This window comes from Salvia miltiorrhiza, chromosome 4 (assembly GCF_028751815.1).
Source record: "Salvia miltiorrhiza cultivar Shanhuang (shh) chromosome 4, IMPLAD_Smil_shh, whole genome shotgun sequence".
NCBI classification, from domain to species: Eukaryota; Viridiplantae; Streptophyta; class Magnoliopsida; order Lamiales; family Lamiaceae; genus Salvia; species Salvia miltiorrhiza.
The window spans coordinates 34,525,657-34,534,962 of record NC_080390.1 but is presented as its reverse complement, the minus strand read 5'-3'; positions in this window follow the sequence as shown (position 1 = coordinate 34,534,962).

The window sequence follows — 9,306 nt, the reverse complement described above, 5'->3', positions numbered from 1 at the left end:
ATAGTCACTCTATTTTAATTTTCATTCATTCTTATTTTTTTTCTAAATTTTTAATCAATTTCCATATCTAAAAAAGATTTATATTTGTATTTTATTTTATTATATAATATTATTTTAAGTTTATCACATCATACTCACAAATTAATATGTATATATATAATACGTTTATATATAGATGTATTCACTTAAATAATTAACTATATACATATATATATATAGGGAGAGGTTCAGGAAAGAACCATAAATAAAAAAAGAACGGAGAACCATTTTCAGCCATTCGATCATCAAGATCTACGGTGGATGCATCATCTTGTTGGATGAATATAGAACCTGGGTTCGAATCCTGAAGGGAGCATTTTTTTTTTATTTTTTTTAGTGCATTAATTTTAACAGCGAATGCATTAATTTTTACAGTGGATGCATTAGATTTTATGGTTCTCCCGTTCTCACAAATAATGTAGTTCTCTCTAGAACCACGCCCTATATATATATATATATATATATATATATATATATATAGGGGGCGGTTATTCAATAAACCACCCTTATTTTAAGAATTACGAACCAGCAAAAATGCATGAATTTTATGTATAATACGCATGAATAAACTGTATAAAGGCATGAATTGTGAAAAATAATTTTTTGCTACCTTTGGGATTCGAACTCAGGACCATGAATTTATCCAACAAGGTGATGAATCAACCGTAGATCTTGATGATCTAAGGGCTGAGAATGGTTCCTAATTTATATTTTAAGAAGCGTTCTTATTTTAGTCTTCCCCTATATATATATATATATATATATATATATATATATATAGGGTGTGGTTCTACAGAGAACTACATTATTTGTGAGAACGAGAGAACCATCAAATCTAATGCATCCACTGTAAAAATTAATGCATTCGCTGTTAAAATTAATGCACTAAAAAAATTAAAAAAAAATGCTCCCTTCAGGATTCGAACCCAGGATCTGCATTCATCCAACAAGATGATGCATCCACCGTAGATCTTGATGATCGAATGGCTGAAAATGGTTCTCCGGTCTTCTTTTATTTATGGTTCTTTCTTGAACCTCTCCCTATATATATATATATATATATATATATATATATAGGGGGCGGTTATTCAATAAGCCACCCTTATTTTAAGAATTACGAACCAGCAAAAATGCATGAATTTTATGTATAACACGCATGAATAAACTGTATAAAGGCATGAATTGCGAAAAATAATTTTTTGCTACCTTTGGGATTCGAACTCAGGACCATGAATTTATCCAACAAGGTGATGAATCAACCGTAGATCTTGATGATCTAAGGGCTGAAAATGGTTCCTAATTTATATTTTAAGAAGCGTTCTTATTTTAGCTTTCCCATATATATATATATATATATATATATATATATGATTGAATATGATTTCAAATTTGACGATGTTGTATAACGTTTAAGACGAGATGATGCTCGTAACTTAATTTTTCGTCTTTCAAGTTTTAGAGATGATGCTCATAAGTAAGAGGCGAGATTATCAAGACTCGATTATGATCTTTCAAACTCTAGACGAGATGATGCTCACAAGTCAGTTATGGTCTTTCAAACTTCAGACAAGATAATGCTCAAAACTTAGTTATGGCATTTTAAGTTTCAGACAAGATGATGCTCAAAACTAAATTGTGATTTTTCAAGTTCCACACGAGAGGGTGCTCAAAAGTCAGAGATGGCATGTCAAGCTCAAACCAGATTATTCTCATAACTTAATTATAGTTTCACAAACTCTAGACAAAATGATACTAACAAGTAAGTTATAATCTTCAAACTCCATACAAGATGATGCTCAAAATTCAGATGTGGTATTTCAAACTCCAAAGAATATGGTTTTCAAAATTTTGACGTTCAAATGTCATATGCGGTCTTTAGAGCTTCATATGATTATCTGACCTTATTAGGTCCATATGAGATGATACTCAAATGACATATGTTTAATTCAATTATTTCTTATCCGTCAAATTTAAAGAATTTGAACAAACTTAATACTCCCTCCGTCCCCCAAACATCTTCCTAAGAGAGGATGACACGTGTTTTAATAAAAGTTAGTTATATATTTGATAAGTGGAGAATGAGTCCCACAAAAAGTGAAATTGTAAGAATAATAATTAGTGAAATTGTTTCCAAAAATAGGTTAGGAAGATGTTTTGGGGATGAACCAAAATATAAAAAAAAAGGAAAATATTTGAGGGACGGAGAGAGTAAATATTATCGATATACGATTAATAGCAGATGCGACACATCAATTGTACATCATATCATACTTCAAATTTACATATTTTTTTCTTCTAAAATATTCAATCCCACATCAACTTTTCATTAGCTTCATCAGATGAATATTTATATAAAAATGTATTTCTACTATCACAACCTACATTTAATTGGCGAAAGTGATTAAGATTAATATTATTAATTTCAAATATTGTACTACTAATTTAATTTGATAATATCAAATTAATTAAAGAAATAATTTATATATAAACTATTTCATATGCTATAGTAATAAAAATAATATAAAATAATTATTAGTGATGACATCAAATAATTCCCATCGAATTTCGACGGGTTAGACGCTAGTCTTTTCTAATCCAGTACTAACAATAACAAGGTAACAAATAAGGCATTTCTCTTCTCATCGATGTATTGGATGTGCATCATGACAATTATGAATTAATTATTTCAGATGATTCAAAATTAATCTCAGATTATAACTGTTGATATAAAATCTAGTAAGGATTCATCAAACCAATTAAATATTTGAAAGACAATTTACGTGCCCATTTATTATACAATTGTCATATACTCCCTTCGTCCACGAAAGAATTCCTAGGAAGGAATGAATGAGTTTTAAGAAAAAATTTATTGAGTGTATTGGAGTGAAGAAAAGGTTGTTGAGTGTATTAGGAAACTGTGAAAATGTTTTTCATTAGTTGAGAATGATGAGAATGTGAAAAGTAAGGGTAAATGAGATATTTATAAATGGTGGAGTATAGTTCAAAAATATGTAAAAAGTTCTTTTGTGGATATCACAAAAAGAAAAAGTAGGAAATTCTTTCGCGAACCAAGGGAGTATATAATAATTTATGAACAAAAAAGGTAGTGTGTAGCTGAATTAAAATTTTATTAAAAGAAAGAGAAACCTAAAAAACCCCTATCGACCAGGGCCGAGCCTCATTAAAACCTCTATAAGAAAACCCAATGGAAAACTTAGAGAGAAAAACGAGTACTCGTCTAGAAACAAAATAAAACGATGGCGGAAGAGCGGAGTTGGAGAAGACTTCGGAAGCTCCGACCGGACCATCACCCCCAAGCTTTCCCGGCTCAAACCAACCATCAACGAAAAAATAAACCAGAGGAAGAGAACCAAAAGCTATCCCACAACGGCGAAAAGAAACCAGCCCGCTAAGAACAACCGAGCAACCCGCACTTGGTAAAACAGGAAACGGGAAGAGCCAACCAACACCAACGGAGTCCGACCATATGTCGGGGTCAGAGTCCAGCGCACCAGAGCTCTAAAAAACCCCTACATGACACTTCCAAACCCACGACCGAGCAAACAAAGGGCAAACAATGAGCCCCAGCTCAGTCCACCAGCAGTCGCGAAAACCCACCTCAACGCACCACTCTAACAAACGAAGTGTGAATATCGTCATGCACTAATTGAGAAATCTCAGGTAACGAATGGTACCAAAAACCTTCCTGGGAAATAAAAGAAGCCATGAAATCTGCAACTTTATTTCCTTCACGGAAGATATGAGAGCACTGAATGTTGTAATGAACAACGCCATTAAGAGCATCAAGCCAACGACTTCGGAAACGCCACAACACCAAAATCGAGCGGCTATTAAAAGTATTGATGACGTACGTAGAATCCAACTCCACCCAGAGATTACACTAGTGATTCCTAGCAGCCCTTTCAAGAATAACCAGGAGCGCTAAAAGCTCATCTTCAAAAGGGAACCCCGGCACAGCAGAAAAATGAAAGCAAGCGATCACCAAGTTAAAAGCGTTACGTATCACCCCACCAGCATGCATGTCAGCGGGCTTCCCCGTAGAGATCTGTCAATGTTGACTTTAAGCCATAAAGGCGGAGGAAGCCTCCAGAGAACGTCTACAGTAACAAGAATCAACCAAGGGTTACCATGGAGCCCAAGACGGCGAAGCACCTCCAATTCACGCACGGAATTGGCCATACTCCCCAGTCGAAAGTTGCTCACGGTCTCTTTGAAAGAGAAAGTAAGTAAACTGACCATGGCTCGAACTGAAGGCCCAATATCATGAAACACCGCTTGATTGCGGGCGAACCACAGACCCCAAATCAACGTGACAATCCCAAGTCTCCAAAGGCTAGACACCTGCGCACTAGCACTAAATCTCATGGCATGAATAATCAAGCTCCCCACATCACGAACAACAGGAACATTCGCCCCAAACCCAGAAAAGAAGTAACCCTAAATCTTCTTAGCAAAGCAACACTCCCAAAAAATATGATCAATATTTTCCGTGGCATTGCGACAAAGAAAAAGTTTAAGTTCAAAATTAAAAAGAAAATTTAAATTTTTCTATTGTTATGATACTAGTGGTAGAACTAGTGGTGGAACGATGAATTGTGATACTAAAGATCACATATTTGAGTCTATCGTTAACGATCTTTTAAAAAATTATTTATCCAAAAAAAGTAAATATATCTGCATGAATGTAACTTTTAACTTTCCGCTGCCACCGTTGGCACTGTTGGTGCCGAGAATGAAAGAGAGACGCGGATTTAAAAAAAAAATGGATTCTTTTAAAAAAATGCGACCATTGGGCTTTTTTTAAAATAACCACCCCCTATATATATATATATATATAGGGTGGTTTATTGAATAACCGCCCCCTACATGTATGTATCTATATATATATATATATATAATATATATATATAGGGTGTGGTTCTAGAGAGAACTACATTATTTGTGAGAACGGGAGAACCATCAAATCTAATGCATTCACTGTAAAAATTAATGCATCCGCTGTTAAAATTAATGCACTCAAAAAAAAAAAAATGCTCCCTTCAGGATTCGAACCCAGGATCTGCATTCATCCAACAAGATGATGCATCCACCGTAGATCTTGATGATCGAATGGCTGAAAATGGTTCTCCGGTCTTCTTTTATTTATGGTTCTTTCTTGAACCTCTCCCTATATATATATATATATATATATATATATATATATATATATATATATATGGTGCGGTTCTAGTGAGAACCACAATTTTTGTGAGAACATGAGAACCATTAAAATTACTGCATCTGCTATACAAATTAAATTAATGCATCCGCTATTAAATTTATTGCATTAAAAAAAAATTGTTCCATTCAGGATTCGAACCCAGATTCTGCATTCATCCATTAAAATGATGCATCCACCATAGATCTTGATGATTGAATGACTTAAAATGGTTCTCTGTTCTTATTTTATTTAGTGGTTCTTATTTGAACCTCTCCCTATATATAAATAAGGGAAGGGCTACCGTGAAAATACTTCTTAAAATAAAAATAAAAATGTTTTTCAATGGAATTTTATGTAGAACCACGTATGAATTCATCCAACAGAGTTACAAATTGTGACAAATAAGTTTTTCCTACCTTTGGAATTCGAACTTAGGACAACGAATTCATCCAACAGGGTTACGAATCAACCGTAAATCTTGATGATCAACCTTCTCTCTCTCTCTCTCTCTCTCTCTCTCTCTCTCTCTCTCTCCCGCTCCAATGAGACCCCCTAATTTTAGTGAGATCTAGGGCACGATCTGATGCGTTTATTTTATCAATCCTATGGCTGATATTGTATCTGAAGGGTGATTTTTTTTCACAGGGTTCGAATCCTGGAGGGAGCAGAATATTTTAAATTTTGTTATTCATCAGCATATACTGCATTGTTCATCAGTATATACGGCCCTGTTCATCAGTATATATGTCTTATTCATTACGAATTTTTTAAATTTTATTTTTCATCAGTATATACATCTTGTTCATTAGATATACGTTTTGTTCATTAGTATTATATGCCTTATTCATTGTCCTAGTGTTTCACGAAAATTATGGGGTCTCACTGGAGCGCGCCCCTATATATATATATATATATATATATATATAGAGAGAGAGAGAGAGAGAGAGAGATGGGATCAATAGAGTTACTGAACGGAATAATTGTGGCGTGTCATTTACTTTTTTTTGATCGGAAAAGGAAAAGATGTATTAAAAGAAACAGAGGGGTGGCACCAGAGGTGCCGAACAAGAAGAGAACCGAAGAAAGAAAAGCCAAAAAGGAAACAGAAAAGAAAGCCCAGAGGGAAAAGCGAGCCAAAATTCACCTGGAAACGACATTAACCATAAAGATGAGCACTGGAGAACCAGGTCCTGAAATCGGGGGCATTTGCCGGGATCTTGTACGCACCATCCAACCCCAAATCCTCGACTTAATCTCAGCGATCAACTTATCTTTCTGCCAAATTCCTTGTTTGAACTTGCCTTCATTTCTTCCTTTCCATAAGCACCAAACCGTGCAAATCCAAACACCGGTGAGAAACTGTTTTTCCTTTTTGTTTCCCAGATTGACAAAAGCGAAAAGATGATCTTTCGCTTCTGAATGAAGCGTTGTCTGTTTTCCGAGCCATCGAACGAGATCATACCAGATTTCAGCGGCTTTTACTGAATGTCTATTCATGCGGTCTCTTGATTTATTCGGTAAAATTATTGGCTTATTCAATATATATATATATATATACATATATATATATATATATATATATAGGGAGAGGTTCAGGAAAGAACCATAAATAAAAGAAGACCGGAGAACCATTTTCAGCCATTCGATCATCAAGATCTACGGTGGATGCATCATCTTGTTGGATGAATGCAGATCCTGGGTTCGAATCCTGAAGGGAGCATTTTTTTTTTTTTGAGTGCATTAATTTTAACAGCGGATGCATTAATTTTTACAGTGAATGCATTAGATTTGATGGTTCTCCCGTTCTCACAAATAATGTAGTTCTCTCTAGAACCACACCCTATATATATATATATATATATACACTACACTGCACGCAGGCACCACCCAAAGGTGGAAAATATAATACTACACCACACACAAGAGAGATTGAACCCCAAAACCTCTCGCAAATGAGACTCTCGTGATGCCTCAATTATGCCACTTAAATTATGCCTCATTGGCTGAAATTCTTTATTGTTTATTATGTTTCAGTCTCCACATAAATGCAGGCACCACTCAAAGGTGAAAAATATAGTATTACACCGCACACAAGTGAGATTGAACCCAAAATCTCTCGCAAATATTGTGAGGCCTCAATTTTATCGGCCGAAATTCTTTATTGTTTATTATATATGTTGCAGTCTCCATTATATATATTGCATCGAATCGTCATCACATGCATATGTTATTATGCAGTGGTATAAAGAAATGTAACATAAATTGTACATTTGTACTTCCTTCGTCTATATATATATATATATATATATATATATATAGAGGAATGGGATCATATAGATCCCAATGCTTATAATAGATCCCTAGATCCAAATCTTGACCACACATTTATGACATGTGGCACATCAAGATGGTGACACGTGGCAAGGATTCCAAGGCAAAATCTGGAGGGGTAAAATTGGAATGTAATTTTTGGATTTAATAATTAAAAAAAATATATATTTTTTTAGATTTTCTCAAAATAGATATATTTTAGATGCATACAGTTTCACACAAAGATGCATAAAGTTTTCACATGAAATGCATAACTTTGAACAGAAAAATGCATTTAATTTTTCCAGTTTTGGTATTTTCACCACCCCACCCCATACCACCCCCCCAATCCAGCCCACACCACCCCCCAACCCTCCCCATTACCACCCCCAAAAATAGGCATGTTTCACATGCATATAAAATCAAACAAAAATGCATAAAGTTTTCACATAAAATGCATTAAACTATACAAAAAATGCATTTCATTTTAATAAATCTGGTAGTTTCGCCACCCCACCCCAGCCCCTGCCCCCTGCCTCCCCACCCCACCCACCCCCCCCACCCCCACCCCCCCCCAAAAAAATTTTTTTTTTTTTTTTTTCAAAAACTGATTTTCTAATTGCTGGCCCACCCCCACCCCCACCCCCCACCGACCCACCCCCCCACCCCCCCACCCCCCACCCCCCCCCCAAAAAATTTTTTTTTTTTTTTCAAAAACTGATTTTCTAATTGCTGGCCCACCCCCACCCCCCACCGACCCACCCCCACCCCCACCCCCACCCCCCCCACCCCCCCAAATTTTTTTTTTATTTTTTTATTTTTTTAAAAACTGATTTTTAAAAAAAAAAAAAATTTTTTTGGGGGGGGTGGGGGGGTGGGGGGGGTGGGTGGGTGGGGGGGTCAGTGGTCAGAAAATCAGTTTTTGAGAAAATAAAAAAATTAAAAAAAAAATTTTTTTTGGGGGGGGTGGGGGGTGGGTGGGTGGGGGGTGGGGGTGGGGGTAGGGGTGGGTCAGTGGTCAGAAAATCAGTTTTTAAAAAAATAATTTTTTTTTTTTTTTTGGGGGGGTGGGGGGGTAGGGGGGGGGTGGGGGTGGGGGGTGGGTGGGGGTGGGGTTCTGGGGTGGGGTGGGGTTGGGGTGGGGTGAAATCTTATGCATATTTATATGAAACTTTATGCATTTTTATATGAAAGTTTATGCATTCTCGTATGAAACTTTATGCGTCTAAAATATACCTATTTTGAGAAAATATAATTTTTTTTTTTTTGAATTTCGAAAATTACATTCCAATTTTACCCCTCTCCAGATTTTGCCTTGAAATGCCTTGCCACGTGTCACCATCTTGATGCGCCACATGTCATAAATGTGTGGTCTAGATTTGGATCTACGGATCTATTATAAGCATAGGGATCCACCGGAACCCAACCCTATATATATATATATATATAGGGGATAACTAAAATAAAAATACTTTTTAAAATATAAAATATAAACAATTTTCAGCCCTTAGATCATCAAGATCTCTACGGTTGATTCGTAACCATGTTGGAAGAATTCGTGGTCCTGAGTTCGAATCTCAAAGGTAGAAAAAATTTATTTTTCACAATTCGTAACCCTGTTGGATGAATTCATACGTGTTGTACATAAAATTCGTACATTAAAAAACGTTTTTATTTTTATTTTAATAAGTGTTATCATGGTAGCCCTTCTCTATATATATATATATTACCATAAA